This window comes from Amphiura filiformis, chromosome 15 (assembly GCF_039555335.1).
Source record: "Amphiura filiformis chromosome 15, Afil_fr2py, whole genome shotgun sequence".
NCBI lineage: Eukaryota > Metazoa > Echinodermata > Ophiuroidea > Amphilepidida > Amphiuridae > Amphiura > Amphiura filiformis.
The window spans coordinates 30,638,463-30,654,200 of record NC_092642.1 but is presented as its reverse complement, the minus strand read 5'-3'; the positions used below and the strand labels follow the sequence as shown (position 1 = coordinate 30,654,200).

The 15,738-nt window shown below is 35.1% G+C and overlaps 1 protein-coding gene across 2 annotated transcripts in view; it reads right to left on the bottom strand.

Annotated features, from left to right (window-relative positions):
- Positions 1–9,888, bottom strand: part of LOC140171505 (gonadotropin-releasing hormone receptor-like) — a 137,050-nt gene extending 127,162 nt beyond the window's left edge. The window contains exon 1 of one of the 2 annotated variants that reach the window (XM_072194774.1): positions 9,577–9,888. The gene's annotated coding sequence lies outside the window, so the exon portion shown is untranslated. The remainder of the gene's footprint in view (positions 1–9,576) is intronic. The other variant, XM_072194775.1, reaches the window with a different exon arrangement.
- Positions 9,889–15,738: the final 5,850 nt, after the last annotated feature.

The following is a 15,738-nucleotide window of genomic DNA, read 5'->3' as shown; positions in this document are numbered from 1 at the left end:
TCTGTCTGATACAAATGTTCAGTTTTTAACAAAAGGTGGAAACAAAGAGTTCGATATCTTGTGAGTCAAGTGGTTAGGCAGGATAATAGGAAACCACGTGACCAAAACCAAAACCAAAACTAAAACTAAACATTTGAAATGACCGACTGTATACATATTCACATGAAAATAAATAATTTTAGATTCAAAATGAATGTGAAGAAAACAATCTTTCTATATATATTCTACCAGTACATCAAATTGAAATGCTTTAAGGGGGTACTACACCCATTGATTTTTTTTTTTGCATTTTTTGCATTTTGTGAAGAAATTACAAAAAAATTTGGACAAAGTGGTATGCAAAATGAAGGGCAAATCTTCTCGTTTTATTGGTGGCATCGGTATCAACGTAGCTTACATGCTTTTAAAAGTAGAAGCCAAAAGGTGGTACATCATGATTTAAATTCACTTCATTTTGGAAAGCTTACTATCAACGGATTTCGTTAAAATTTTGGATATATATATGTGTTGCTAACACGTTAGGGAAATAAAGTTGATATGTAAAATGGGAATAAGTGGTTCCTGATTTCTTTTATGACTTCATGAACTTGGTGCTCCACAACTATCAAAAAGGAACTGGTTAAAATGCTTCTATTTTCAATGTTGAGCTATATTTTGTATTTTTTTAACTTGCGACATTATTTCACTGAAACATAATTAAGCCCCAGGTAACAGGTTACCACAACCATACTGCAGCAATGTTGAAAACAATTGTATTTCTTGTCACCTATACCACCATATTGGGTAGTTTTCCGTAAGCTTAGCTTTTGTGATTTTGGTAACTATTTTATATTTATTTGTGAAATCCATGTCAACCAGGCATTCTAAATTGTACTCACCATTTACATCCCAAGGTATATTAGTATATCCACCTTGCACTTCTCGATATATATCCAGTTAAAGACAGAATATCAAAATTATTCCTCATTATGATATCACAGACTCTTACATGTGTATTCAAAATTGATGCTTAAATTTGACCTGAAGTCCTGAACCAATTGACCTATAACCTGACATACGGTGACCTAATAGCCTTTTCTTCTCCTAACAACACATTATATAATTAAATTGACTAATGACTATTCATGCATTGTGTAAGTGTTTATTTAATTTATTCAGTGTTATATATTTTGCATGCACCACTATAGATTTTCTATAGAGAGTATAACAAAGGATTTAATGTATTCTATTCATGTACCCTACTTGAACATGTTGAAAAGAATAAATTATAGTTTGTTATGAAACACAGATCTGAGTTACTAGGATACACAGTAAACAAAAAATATATAGGGCTAAAATGACTTACTACAATGTGTAAAAGCATTTTTTTTCTTATTTTTTTTTATTTTTTTTTTATTTCACATGATCCGTGCATATATCGCCTAGCTATAAATGAAAAAATAATTTTTTAGACCAATCAAACCAATATATGGGTGTAGTATGCCCTTAAATAGATAAAACATACTATAAAACCTCTTTCATTTGTCTCGTTTGTTTAATATGTCATGTCATATCATACAAGGGAGCACGGTGGCCAAGAGGAACGTGCTAAGACACATAATCAGAAGGTTGCGGGTTCGAGCCCCAGCGACGCCATCGTGTTGTGCCCTTCAGTAAGGCACTTTATCTTGATTACTCTTCTCCACCCAGGTGTATTTTTGTACCGGCATTCTTAAATGCGAATTCGCTGTAGAAGTGATGATTTTTATAGGATTAACTACCATAGCAATAGGATAATACCAGTTGTGAATATATCGCCCTGCACTACAAGCAGGCTGCACTCGTCACCTGTCTGCGATCATAAATTGAATACAATACCGCTCTTTTCAAAGATACTAAACTTACAGGTGCGAGTCACAGTATGATAATAATTTTCTTATGATTAGAATTACGATCCATGTCTTTATCAATGTTCTTTGACATCAATGCAGAGGGCGATACATTCAAAAAATGTTTTAACCTATTGCTATGGTAGTTAATCCTGTTACATCATCACTTCTACGACAAATAGTAGTTAAAAGTACTATTTGAATAAATAAGCCGTGTCTGTCTGTCCAGCTACTATGTATTTAGCTGTTTTTACGTATTAGCTGAAACCTGAACTTCAGCAGGTGATTGTTGATTGAGTATCCCAGCAAATGTTGAGAGGACCTGCATTAACGAATAGGACTCCAGAGGCCCGGAGAGGAACCCTTTCCAGTTAAAGATAATTATATATTATTCTAGAACCCTGTAGCCTAGATCCATTAACATGGTTTCTAAATTTGTTGCTAAAATATGTCATTATTAGTGGGTTTTATCACTGTCGCTTTTTCAGATCATTGCTATTTTAAGTCATTGTGACTGTTGTTATAAATATATATTTATAATGTAGAGCAAGAAAGCTGCAATTACTTGTAAACAAAAAAATCTGGCCAATGATTACTCCTTAACATTAGATATGACCCGTCTAATTGCCATTTCTGGCTGTCGAACAAAGGAAATATTCAGCTCATGAGAAGTAAGAGATCATCTTTAGAGCGGAGGTAAATAAAAATTGACAGTAAAAATTTGGAGCATTTATGCTGCTATTCACTGATGTCCTTGCCTCAATTAACGTTTATTAATTTTACTCACAGTGTTGAGCTCAACCCGCACCCTGCATTCATGCTGAAATGAAATTAATTTATAAGGTTTTATCTATTTTTTTAATTGAATTTGGTTACAATAGAGCAAATGGAGGAGTATCAAGCATTTATTTTGTGCATTTTGATGGCATTGTATGTGATTAATTACGGCTAGTTATTAGGTGCTACATTGAAAATACAAATACGCAGGTATATTCTGCAAGTACAGTACATCAAATTGAAATACTTCTATAAAACCCCTTTCCTCTGTCTCTTTATAGGCTAGTCAAATTAAAAATAAAATTACGCACCACTAATTGCAACATAATCTATTTTGCACGCGTCCATCTCCCAAAAGCTCACACAAAAACATTTCAAATGCCCCCCAAAATCAAAGTAGTGGAACAGTGCCGAATTTGCATAAATCCAAAATGGCCGCTTATGCAGGGGTGAAATTCCAAATTGCTCTCGTCATAAGGATTCATACTTTGACCTATCTCCGATGTACATTTCTTGAGTTATAGGGGGAAAGGTCAAATGTTAAAATTTGGACTCCACAAGGGGACAAATGAAAAATTATCTGATTTTGATTTAAAAAATGGTATCATATTGCTTCGCTTGTAAAAGCATTTAATAAAAAGAATAGTTTGCCATATTAGGATAAAAAAAACCAGAAGGAAAAATGTTAAAACCACTGCAATCTTAAACACAATTTTAGTATATAAGAAGCACCTATCAGAATGATTTTGACCCATCTGCTTCTTTCAAATTGAACCTTGTATCCTATTATCCGCGCTTGCATATAATAATTATAACTACAAATTTAGGTGAATCTAAATCAGACGATATAAATCGTCCGCGTCAGTATCCCGTTGTGATATTCTGAGAGCGACGTCGTTGAAGGTGTACGGGGATGTGCCACGGTTTTGGTAGGTCCTACCCTGTCAGTGATTTTGGTATATTGAAAGTTGGGTTCAGTTAAGACAAAATGCGAGCAATTGGGCGCATTTCAGGGGCGTAGCAAGAGCTTCAGGGGCCCATGGACAAGGAACTTTTAACATATCCTTAATCAGCCCTATCCCTAACCTACGCTTTGCTCGGGGCCCCTGAACCCCCGGGGCCCCTGGACATCGTCCAGCCTGTCCACCCGGTTGCTACGTCCTTGACGCATTTTGGCATAAGTATCATTAAATGCGGCCAATTTCTCGCAAATAAAAAAAGAGAAAGTCATCATCCGAACGTCTGCGTGGCACATTAACGTACATTTTTTGAAGTCCACCCCCCGCACCGGATTCATTGGGTTCGAATACAGCGTGTATTGATAGAATAGTGTAAGTCGGGAGTAGAAAAAAACTACTCCGGAAACTCCACTCCAATTTTGAAAATTTTGCAGCATATAGTCGCTTACAGAATAATCAAGAATATTGAATTACATCCAAATTGGTTTTATGCGATAACGACTCATCATCGCATCCACATAATATGAATCTTACGATTTTACAGATTTAAAGTGAAATCCACATGTAGCGCATCACGCAAAACACAGGCTTATTCTGATCAATTGTTCTAAGACTCAATTATATTACTCGTATGGGGATGTTTGTATCCGGTTTTCGTACAACGTGTAATGCATACTTTATTTGGTAATATTGTCAAAACGAAGGCTAATCTTTAGATATTGTATAGTGTGTAGGATTCCCATCTACTAGATATCCAGCTTGAAACTAATTATTTTGTTTACTTAACACTAAGTACAATTAATCTTTTTTTACTGTTTATATTAATTGTTTTTCAGCACTCTTTATTTCTTTTGCTGTTATTTGACACTTCAATAGAAAAGACTTGATAATATATGGCCCCTAAATGTAATGAATGGTAGTCCCAACTTCAGAGGTTAATACTCATGACCATAAAAAGTAACAAACATACTGTGTTTTAACGCAGTGCATTTTACTAATCTATGTATATTAAATTCGGTTATTGCGAAAATTCTTGTTGAAAGAAAATATTCTTAGAGAGTAAGCACTTTCAGTTTGGTTCCTTTGTGGAAGCTTACATGTAACAATAATTATTTAGTGTTCTGTTGTTTTGATTTTTGATTTTCTTATAAAGTCAATGATAGCTGTCAACTTCCTTTTTATTTGCTTATTCTAAGTAACACTAAAACGTTTCTGGATTTTGGTGGGTTTTCAGCTAATAGTGGAGAGGCCACAACATTTTTGATAAAGCTTCTTATGTTGTTAAAATGTATCTACACACAGATAAATATATGCCCTCTATTATTTAGACAAAAAGTAAGCTTGCAGGCAATTGAAGGAAAAAGGGCACAAAAACACATTTTTCAACAAAAATATCTCAGCTCAGAATTGTCAGAATTGACAGCTGGGTTAAACAGATAGAGTAGACTCTAACATAGCTGGCATCTTTGTCCAAACTGTTGCACATGACCATATGTAGCCATAAAATGGCTTCTATACTATTAATAAAGCTATGGAAATAGCCTAATGAGATTAAAAGATAAATTTTTGAATTTCTGAACAAAAGACTCATTTTGTTGCTTAATTGGATTTCATTATTCCAGCTTGTACATTGTCTCCTGTATTACTGCATCTTATTTAGTATGGTAACATAATAATATGGTGCTGTTAAACGACTTTTCAAGTGAAATGTGTCATAATCCTCCGGCAATACGGCAAGTAAATAATGATTTAGTTTACGTGCCTGTCTGGAAGTTTTTGCGCAAAAGATGTTTTGCCTTCAATTTCTACAAACAAGCAATTATGCACGTTTGCCTTTCTCTTGACAGTTACTTTTATTAATAATCACAAATAATGCCTTACACAAGTTAAAACGAGAGGAACATTGCGTTTTACAGCTTTTTACAAACCCAGATTGTGAAGATTGCTGCACAGAATAATGGTCAATTTGGCAAATTCTTTTTGAGACCCCACTACATTCACAAGACGTGTACTCAGCCGTGAAGAATGTTATTGTTTCAAATGGGGTGTCATTGTAAAGGGGAGTATTGTAGCTATCCATTGATATGCAACACAATATGAATATGTCACAGATAATTTGAGATACAGATGCTTGAAAAAACTTTCCAAACGTTTGTTGAGGAGTTTAGATAACTACGTATTATTATTATACAAATTCATATTAATCAATGATAACAATGTTTACATCGGCAATCAAAACAAGAAAAAACACTAAATGATAATCGTGATATATGTGACGTGTCATGTCAAAAGGAGACACTTTTGGGCAGGTTATCAATTTTGAGATTTTTACTTAAATATAAAGATATTTTGCTCCACAACGCTGTTTTTCCCAATGGAATCGGACATTCCTAAGCGAAGATATTGAGTTCGTAAGTTAATATGGTATTATAAAATTAGAAATTGAGATATCGGCCTTTTTGAAAATATTATTGACAATGTTGAGACTAGGGATTACTTTGAAAAATGTCTCGAAAAATGTAAGATGCCAGTTATATTCCGGTCTGAAACTATCAGACAATATTTTTAACATTAATAACATCACAAATTCGCAACAAACCCAAATTGTGAAAAAATCACACCAGGCAGATTTTTGGCTATTTCTCCATTTACGATCCTGCCCAAAAGTGTCTCATTTTGACATGACACGTCACATATAGCAAAATCTTAAACACCAACAAAACGTTTCAGATCATGCATGTTGCAATAGTGGTCGAGCGAATTCATGTTTTACTTGTATACATGTTATAAGTCATCATGGTCATCAATCTTTTATAGGGACGTGTTTTTCTCGCTTATCACTATAATCACTGTGTAAATCTACATCAGCCAGCGTCAGCTCAATAAATCCACAACTATAGACACAACATGACTGTCAGATGGATAGTCTATTTATGGCATGTATTTTAAAAGAAAGGATAAACAACGATGATTTTAAAGTTTACTTTGAAAGGTACTATCGCTGTAATCCCCGTGAAAGCGTGTGGAAAAATGAAAACGGGGAATAAAATACCAGTTATCATTAAAACCTTAATCTTCAATCAATGGTTGCTTTCAGTGTTTGTCCAAACGGACAAACGCCTCCAACATTGATTAACATGTCATATTCTTTATAGGTCGCTGTCTGTCTTGTCACTGTTATAGTGTGTTATTATTTGTTCTAATTCCAGTGACACCTCATGCATATTGTCCTGGGCAGGATATGGGCTATGTTACTAGAGGGCATAAAAACTACCACTACAACCCACATTATATTGATTTTTCAAAGTAAAATAATACCTACGTATAATGATACTTTGAAAGGTCCAGAGAAATTAATGATGTAATGGACGAAAATTGTACCTTGTACTCAACATCCACCTATTGTCGAAGTTGGACGGCTTACCACACACCAGGGACACGACACGGTATTTATTTTATTTTGTCGCTCCAATGAGTGCAAACGATCATCGGACATGGGGCTGATTGGCGGTTTGTTTGAGCGCTTTACAGTAACAGAAACAATATCCGGAGAACAGGTGCTGCATCTACCCACCCCCTCATTCGTTGGGGTTAATGAAGGAAGTATTTAAGAACAGAATAAAGTTTTAAAATTTTGTAGTGAATGATGATTGAAAGACAATACTGTAAAGACAGATAGGAAAATGGGTTCTGAAATTTATCAAAACTATTGGAATGATAATTAAAATTTAATTAAATATTTAAAACTCATTTAAGGTAATTCTGCAATCTCTGAAATGAAAGATAGAAATTTTAATAGTCATTGACTACTTTTTAAAATATTTCATTATGAACTGTCTTCTTGAATAGGCATAGATCAAGAAATCAAGTTACTTGTCTGCAGAAAAATGGGGATATAGACATGCATATGTAGACATAATGTCACCGCTTGTGGAAACCAAAGGGAGGAAAGCCGAGACCAATAATTGTCACATTACACGAACGAAACTTTAAAGTACTTATATCGGAATACAGAAAAAGATTTACTCTAACAAACACAGATATCGGCTAAATTAGTACCATATCAAAAAGAAATAAAGATTAACTGTTAAACTTGAAGATTAGAAGATTAGAATACTATATTAACATAGCCATACCAAAAGATTGTACCTGAACATACTGTATAAAGATAATTGTCATATTAATTCAAAAGATTGATCACCAACAGTTTAATCATTCCAAGCGTCACCATCAATAATAATTTTGATTCCTAGCTCTTCCTTCTTAATAATATTAATAGATCACTTATTATTTTAGTAAAATGTAGCTTGGTTACAAAAATGAAGGTAAAAGACGTAATGCCTTAAAGAAGTACAGAGACAATGTCTTGATAGAGCACAGTTTTTGGGTCGCATTAAGGTAATAGTACTCTCTTCTCCCAAATCATTGTGAACTGCATACACGGCGCCAATCGACGTATGAACAGTGCGAGTGTTACGTCGTATGCGTAAATATGCGTCATATATCGGAAGTGCGTTGTATTACAAGACGTAGTGAGAGTGTTGTGTTTCGCATTCCTGCCCAGACACAATGCATAGCATAGCATAAAAGTACCACATTGTTGCACATGAAAGTAACATTGTAACATTTCAATAAAAAAATTTGATTTGTATTTTTTTCCCACAAAATGTTAGTTTTCACTGTCAGATATGTCCCCTCTTAATTTTGGCCCGAACAAATGAGGCAATACAAAGAAAATCGCTGCTTAATTCCAGTGCACATGTACATGTCGCCAATGAGAGCCACTCCGTCGAACATGACTGACGTCGGTCCTTTTGATATGTTATGACTTTTCTTGCACGCCGTGTACGTATATAGCGTTCGCGTTCGACTAATATATCTATCATTATTTAGACAACTACAGCACCTAAGGTTTTGATCTTTGCAGGGTATGTTAGTTAATCGAGTATATTACAATCGTGTAGATTCACCTTTATCCCCCAAGATAAGCATATCAACTAAATGCTAATAAATGATTCACGACTCGTGTCTTTTGTTTCACTTATTTGTATTATAAACAAAATTTATTTTGGTAATTATGATTAAACTAACAAAATGATAATTGCTGCTACGCATTGAGCTATAATCAGATTCACAAGGTTTTGATATTAGAAGAACAAAACGCGCTTTACCAACCTACAATCATAACAACTAAACGAAAAACAAATTTTACTAGGCTTAGGATGCCAATTTTCTTATTTTTAAAGGATTAAAGTTAATGATTAGGCTGTCGAGCTGGTAACATCCCTTTTAAATCAATATATTTTTTTAAGAATTAACTAATCGTTTGTTTTCATCAGAAACAGCTAGTATAACATACACTGTAATGTTTTATACCATTACCCGGTGCTCCTGTCATCAATCACGTTCATGTTTTACATCGTCTTCATTTCGTTTCCAAACTAAACCGAACGTTTGGCCAATGACATTGTTTGGTAATCTCAATTCAACACACATTCAGTGTTATTTGTGATTTGGTGGATAAAGTGGTAAAATTCTCTTGTTTTATTGGTTTGGGCTTAACTATAAAAAATGCATAATATCGCAATATTTGCACATATTACCCAGTATTTGCAGTCCAATATAAAAACAAGGGATATTAACATCTCCCATTAATTAAATATTTGTCACAGGTGGTTAATTACTGGAAACTTGCTGACATGTGTTCCTGACATACAGCATTCGGTTGTCTATTGATTAGTCAATTTTTGATTTTTATTACAAATCCTGTCCATATTAAGACCATGATTTATAAAAGTCAAGATTGTTACAAATTTCAAGTGACTATTTTTAAATCTGGTTAGTATTCACAAATACTAATTTACCTGATTTGGACACATTTGAATTGACTCCGCATTCTGTGCATATTGTTGCAATCGTAATAAATAAATATATGGAAAACAAATAATACAATTTAAAAGTTAATGACTTGCCTGATAGCAAAGATGAATTCCTCCTCTAAAGAAAAAATGCAGTCAGCAGAGTGCAATCTATAGCAAATTATACCTTATGTCCAGATAATTGCATCACATATATCAGTTAACCCAGTGGTGAGAATGCTAGGAGATGCCTTTACATACCTGGCGGCACTACCAAGTTGCTTTTGCTGAATGCTTCTAACACCGTTCCGTGACACAAACGTCAATTAGAAAGTCGTGATAGCGGAAAGAGCACCGTGAAACGTAACATCACCGTCCGGATTTCCTCTGGTGCTTGTGTCACACAAGTGATAGTTTGTGTGTACCGTTGTGTGTTAGTGTTGAATATGCTGGCTCTGATGGCAGGCGTTAAGTCAGAGCGTGGGTAAGTTGATCTACTCCTACTGGGTGGCAGTACACACACTCTAAGCGGCCATATGATTGGACATTCGAGCGCAACTGTTTTACGACATCAGCGCACATGTAGTGAAATCACAACGTTGATTTTTATTTTTTTTCCTTCGTGTTTGCAGTACAGACGGCTTCAATTTTAAAAGCTAGTGAGAAAAGTAGTAAACTCTCATGATTTCTGTTTACATTACACCGGTAAAAACAGACACATGCAAACACTGATAACAATACTTTCACATGTCATGAATGGTTTTTTGTATCAACCAAAATTTCAATATTTAACTGTGTCAGGTATTTTTAGACTAATGAAAAATCAGAAAGTACATTCAACATTCAGAGTACTTTTTGTGAATGAATTAGACGCTGACTCCGAATAGACAATTAAGTAATGCTATTAATATGATAAGGCAGCATGGCATAGCGGTAAATTATTTACCCTTTGTCCCTGGTTCCCATGTAATAAAAGGAAATAAAAATAACAAGTTTGAGCTCCGTAACCCTTACAGATGTCCAGGAAATGTATTTCTAAAACTTGACCTCTGCGTGACCTTTGACCTGACCCCTGCAACATATTCCCCCTGGTCATGAGATTTGTTGTCACCGTGTTTGAGCCCCATACCCCTTACACATGTCCCGATAATGCAATTGTAAGATTTTACCCCCTTAATGACCTTTGACCCCAATTCTGTATGCAAGTTATAGGCATGTGGTATAGCCGATGCATATATGCAAATGACATCATTGTGGCAGAAGAAGTATTTTGGAGGTATTTGGTTAAATACCAAAAATGCCCCTTAATGATCTTTGACCCCAATTCTGTTTAGAGCCTATAGGCACTGGATATAGCCGATACATATGTGCAAGTTACGTAATTGTAGGGTGTAACATGTAGGAGGAGAAGCACTTTGAAGTTTGTTGCCAGAAGAAGAAGAAAGAAGCAGAATCGGGTAGCATTAGAGTACCTAGCTTCATTAGGACTCCTGATAAATCCCCCCCCCCAATATTTTGCCAGGGGGAATGGTCCATACAATCATCCCCTCCCCCAATGTTGAGACCTGTATGTGGGTTTCTGGCCAAATTAACCTTATATTTGACAATTTCAGCCCTAAAATCGCCAATTTTTGCGCGCCAGTATGTAAGAGTGAGAGAGACATTTTCTCTGTGTTAGAAAATTGATGAAGGTCAATGTGTCAATAGTTTATGTGCCTTTAAAGAAGTACCCATGTGAGCCATGGGTGGCCAATAATGTGTTATAATTATAGCAATACATCGAAAGGGGAATATATTTTTCTGTCGACTTGCTGAAGTCTAGTTTATGAAACAATACGTCTGTCAATGTAAATGGGAACAGGTGGAGCAACGTTTTATTTGTGGCCTGTGTCCTGAAGAAAGTGAGTGATTGGTGAAAGCAGCACTATTTTGGAGAATGTGCGAGGATTTTATACGCAAAGGATATATAAATTCAAGTCTTTAGTGGATTTTGCTGAACAGTGATCTTCGCAGGAAATCCTCGAATCAGGATATACATCAGTCATTGAGTACAACATAACATTGTAATCAACAAGAAGAAGACTGCCGGATAAGTAACATTCCTAAACAGTGTATTTTAGTGATTGTCAGTGATCTTATGTACGGTATTTATGTTCACTTGCAAATTTATTGTTAAATCATATTTTACTTTTCAAGATTCAGATATTGTTAACTTAATCAAACAGCGTGTTTTGTTGTGCGCTCTGAAGTGAATTTGGGTAAAAGGTGTTTTTGGCCTTGAATCCTTAATGAATCGTAAGAACATCTGGACTCTGAGGCGGCATATTTCGTTTTCATGTGAACAAAGTACAACTGACTGTATTTGATGACAGATTGCTTTGAATACACTCGTAAATATGTGCACTGTTGAATACATGTATAATGTATGTTTACTATAAGTATGATTTTATTTCGAAATTTTTACTACATACAGCCACTAGTATTAATATATGTATGACTGTTCCGACAATAATAACTCTCAACGTCCATTTTCCACTGTCGGGTCTACCTATATTAATCCGTTCTAGAAAATAGCGGCTCCAATTGTTTTTGCAAATTATTCCATTTTATTAAGGCTAACAGAATTTTGAACCAAAATTCAATTACAAATCTTCATTAAGCCATACCAGGGTATTTTCATAATTTATCAGATTTTCAATTCAAAAGAAGAATTTCATTTCATTGTTATTTGCGTGGGGTGTTTTTTTTTTTTTTTTGGGGTACTATTTTAGGATCTCTTTAGCTTCATAAATCAGTCTGATTGTCATCAATATTTTTATAATACAAAATTATATCATTTCACAAAATTCATCTTGTAATAGAAATATTAATGTGTTATCAGGTGCTCGTATAGTAGCAGCTTTTAATAAATAATAATAATACTAATACTACTACTACTACTACTACTACTACTACTACTACTACTACTACTACTACTACTAATAATAATAATAATAATAATAATAATAATAATAATAATAATAATAATAATAATAATAATAATAATAATATTAATAAATGAAATACATTTATAAAGCGCTATAAACACAGCTTTAAAAAGCTGTACAAAATAAATCAATATACCAAAAAGATCCGTGATCAAGATACATAGCCTGACAAATTAAAAAGTATACCAATTCAAAATATTACAAACAGTCTATAAAAACACTTAATGAATCATTACATTAACCCCATTTTAAAAATACCTTTTAAAACATCTGTTTACGCACACTAATTTACTACCAGCAATGTACCATATAAAAAAATTCAGACACACAAAAAATGTTTGACGAAAATGGAACACAAAAATGCAATCGCCCACTTCCACAAGAAGACTAGAAGAGAGACCGAGATGCTGCATTCCATAATCATTACAACTTAAACCCATAAAAATACCTTTTAAAACATCTGTTTACGCACACTAATTTACTACCAGCAATGTACCATAAAAAAAATTTCAGACACACGAAAAATGTTTGACGAAAATGGAACACAAAACCGCAATCGCTCACTTCCACAAGAAGACTAGAAGAGAGACCGAGATGCTGCATTCCATATTTGCACCAAAAAAGATAAAATCAAAGTAGCGCATCATGACATACTATAATATTATACAAAACCATGACATAAAGAATTTCATCTGGTCAAGACCAGTCAAAACTTACGTTTTTCTGAACATTTCATCAACCATCGGTTGACTTCATCAGCAGTGTTGCTGTTTTGAAGTGCTGTGTCGTGTGATATTGAACCAGCAACTCAAGAACTTGGAGCAGCATCGATTCCTGTGTCAAAGTTCTTATGCAACAAAGGATCGTACACATGTGAAAGTTGATAGGCCTTTCATCACTGTTTAGGAGTTTGCCGCTGTTCTTTCGGATCCAGATTGCTTCTTTGATTCATCTTGTCTTGTTTGTTTCTTATCAATGATGTTGGCCACCTCCCAGTTAATTACATGATTGTCCCTAGAAACGTGGTCAGAGATAGCTGATCTGGTTTGTTCAGTTTCTGATTGTTTTCTGTTAGATCTGGTGATTTTTGTATAGATGCCTTCTTTACAGCTCCCATGTGTTCAGATAACCTGGTCTTTAATTGTCTACCAGTCTCACCAATATAGGTCTTGTCACATGATTGCCTGGGGATCTGGTAAACTACATCTGTGCATGACATGGGGTCCCTCTTGAGTAAGAGGTTGCGTAGAGTACAGTGGGGTCATGGCAGTTGCAACATTGTGTTTTCGTAGAACTCTCTGGACCTGCTCTTATACACCAGCAACGTATGGTATGGTATGGTATGGTAACTAACACGCCCTTGGTCTTGTTGGGTCGCCTTTCCTTTTCTTTTCTTTCTTTGGTTTTTGGACAGTTTGTTGGCGAACTTTGTCCATAGACCACTTGGGATATCTTCAAAGTGATAGTGCTTGTCTGATCTTGTCCTCAATCTTATTGTCCTCATCCTCAGTTACAATTTTTTCCATGCGGTCAAAAAGGGCGCGTATGACTCCCATTTTGTGGTGAAGGGGGTGGTGTGAGTTGAATGACAGGTATTGATCTGTATGAGTGTTTTTACAATAAACTAACAACTTGATGGAGCCGTCGGGGTTTCTTATGATCAACGTGTCCAGGAAAACAGCAACACTGCTGATGAAGTCAACCGATGATTGATGAAACCCCATAGCAAAAAAGAAAAGTTTCCCGGTGACCACCCGATGACCATTCGGTGGTCATCAGAAACATTTCGGGTACCTTTTCCAGAGTTATCCGAAAGTGCCTGCTAGCGGATACCTTGCGGATACCTAATTAAGTTATGCAAAAGTTTTCGGGTAGACATCCGGAAGTCTCCCGAAAACTCAAATATTTCAAATGAGTTACCCAGAAGGTTCCCAGAAACTTAGATTCTTTGCAGGAGTTACCCGGTGGTTATCCGCTTTTAATTTGACCTTGAAAATAGCATTTTAAGAATGCATTGTGGGTGGGTACGTGGTCAAAGATCACTGAATGAATTCAAAATGGAGTAGCTGCTGTTGGCAGTTGAAACGACATGCCAGCTATTCAGCTATCGGTGTCGGGTACTCCTTGGAGGATAAACATAATTTAATCCACACGCATATTATTTTACATCTGTAACAATTATACATTTTATGTAAGCAGTGATATTTCCAAAGAAAACAAACATACTATTTAAACAAGTGTAATTTGATTCTGAGTAGGGGTTTATGAGATATAGATTGTAGGTATATTCTGTCTTCTGCCCACATATATATTCGACGAAAATCAATGTTTAATAGTCCCGCACTAGACAAAGCCTCTGAAATTATTTTAGATCTCAAGTTATAATACTACTGTAGCAACTTGAAGATAAACTTTGTATTTGTTATTTTACTCTTCAAATGAATTCTCATTTCTGTTATATCCCGTGAGCCTTAGCGATTGAAACCCATAAAACATTACATCCATGCTCAACTGCTAAGTATTAGACACAGTAAATGAACACTTCTACGTCAACCAATGCAGTCTAGTACGCAGTGCCGATGTATCGATTATCATGACTATGGCATATTCTCAGCTCCATCGCAAAGGCTTCTGGGATTAACACAATCTATCATAAAACTAAACATTTTATTAGCCGTTTTCTAACAGGTGGTGGATTGTTTTATTCTGTTTTGTTTAGTTATTGCTGAGTGCACCTGTGCTCAAATTAATACAAGATATTGTAAACGACCTTATATTTGTATTTTGCCATGTATCTGAGGAGGAATTAATTTAATCTGGATGTTAAATAGAATCAACAGGTAAATCAGAAGATACAATTAAAAGTTTATCTTAAGATTGTCTATTCTTCCCGATTACGCCTTGAGTTTTACGCGTAGTTTCAACAAATTAATGTGACATTCATATTGAATCGAAGGTTCGTGGGATTGTTGAATTTGGGAGAATCATTATATAAAATAAGTAGCCAGTATAATTGAAGACCGAAAAATACTATTTTGCATCTGACGTCCGGGCAAATGCGCGGCGTAATTGGTTGCTGACCTGCGCAGTACGGCACTGTTGATCAGTTTGAGAGGACGTCATACGTAAACTAGTCTTTTTAAATTTAATGGTCACAATGTATCTCCAGAATACATAGTGATGTATAGACATATAACAGCTTGACGTGGGGAACAGGACAAAGACAAAGATAAAAGCTAATGCAGTGTGCAACCCATGGAAGTATCACTGTCACTGCACTAGTAAAATC